This window comes from Anneissia japonica, unplaced genomic scaffold (genome assembly GCF_011630105.1).
Source record: "Anneissia japonica isolate Jap-2015-1 unplaced genomic scaffold, ASM1163010v1 scaffold1177_len17474_cov100, whole genome shotgun sequence".
In the NCBI taxonomy this organism is placed as follows: Eukaryota; Metazoa; Echinodermata; class Crinoidea; order Comatulida; family Comatulidae; genus Anneissia; species Anneissia japonica.
The window spans coordinates 15,303-16,910 of NW_022718033.1; the positions used below are offsets into that span (position 1 = coordinate 15,303).

The following is a 1,608-nucleotide window of genomic DNA, read 5'->3' on the forward strand; positions in this document are numbered from 1 at the left end:
CGGATTGGTGGGTCACAGAATTGAACGTTTTCGATCCTCAACCCACGGTCTAGTTCTAGAAATTAATGGACCTACTTCTCGGAAATACTGAATTGTAGTGTACTGGTTACTTCATCTGTGAGTATAATCATTAATAAAATAGTCTGTTGGCTCTCATAGAGAATTCGACGTTTGTGATACCATACTTGTTCTTTTATTTCATCTGTTTAGCAACTTATTGAAAGTCAACGGAATACCACTGTTGCCTTGCCCACTGCGATCGAGGCTCGGATAAGAAAGAGCATTACAACATCAATACCAATGAATCTATGATTTAATTCTTACCTATTTAAAGTCCTCATATTCTGTAGAACCCTCATCTTTGGGACACCCCTGTTGGGATCTCTTTTTTGGCTGTTTTAACATTATGGGCAACCTTATCAGAATAATATTCCATTTGGTTGATAGCCAAACTTGTCATATGTACATTGAATTTAATGGTGCACCATCAAGTCGATGGCCGCTCATTTTCCAAATAAATTGATTGATGCTTTGTTACTATTGTTAACAAACCAGTTGATATGTTTTATCTTTTTATTCCATTAGACATTTAATAGGTTCGGTTTGCGCGGGTTGAATACTTGAATGTGGACACTGATATACACAGGATCAAATACTTGGCATTCAACCTACAGCGAGACCTCTTCCTGGTGGAATACTGCAGTGAATGCTGGGTAACTACATTAAATTGTGGGTCAGTTTTATGGAATAGTACTGTATGTTCCTACTGTAGATTAATTTGTGAATAATATTAACAATTAATGAATGGATTTAAGCTGTACTTTTGTGGTTAAAGTGCTTGCTTTACATAACCGCTAGGTTCTAGGTTCAATCATGGTAGAAAATGTCAAGAAGTTTCTTACAACCAAATACAGTAGAAACCCTCAATTATGAACCCCGATTTAACGAATTCCTAAATCAAGGTGATGACGTCATAAAAAGTGAAGTGAAAAGCAAGTGAAAAAAAAAAAAAAATCCGCTCGAATTGCAACTGTTATTAGCACTCATACAAAACAACATATCATACTATACAGTATGTAATTCTTAAGTGAAGGAGGCCCTCTAACTGGCCTCTTCAAATTCAGTGTTTATTGGCTTCACACATGTGCATGCAACAAGTTTTTACTTCTCTTTTAATCATCATTTTCAGCTTTAAAAGTCAACATAGTGCTTGATTGTTTTATTAAATGATCAATATATAACAAGTATCTATGGAAGTTGTGTTGGAGTAAAATCCACAATCTAGGTATTTAAGAAGATAACAACATACAAACAAATTCAAAACAAAATTAGTGTGTGGAGTGGGATCAGAATGCAGAAACTGCCTACTGTTGGCCAGGACCCTTGATAGACGTTTTGCTGCAGTGACATCTCGCTGCTGGCGACTCGGTGCTGGAGCCGACTCCCTGCTGGCGAATCACCTAGTACGCATGCGCAAATGTATGGAACGCCGATCACGCAAAAATAGTGATTTTAGAATTTGACTTGGTAATGGTTCATGCTTCTGCGAATGACCTAGTACGCATGCGTAAAGTATGGAACGCCGACTACGCAACAATTTGCTGATGA

The 1,608-nt window shown here is 37.4% G+C and overlaps 1 long non-coding RNA gene across 1 annotated transcript in view; it reads left to right on the forward strand.

Annotated features, from left to right (window-relative positions):
• Positions 1-743, forward strand: part of LOC117110419 — a 5,099-nt gene extending 4,356 nt beyond the window's left edge. The window contains exons 3-4 of the long non-coding RNA XR_004445691.1: positions 54-117; positions 586-743. This is a non-coding gene — a long non-coding RNA (uncharacterized LOC117110419). The remainder of the gene's footprint in view (positions 1-53; positions 118-585) is intronic.
• The last annotated feature ends 865 nt before the right edge of the window (positions 744-1,608 follow it).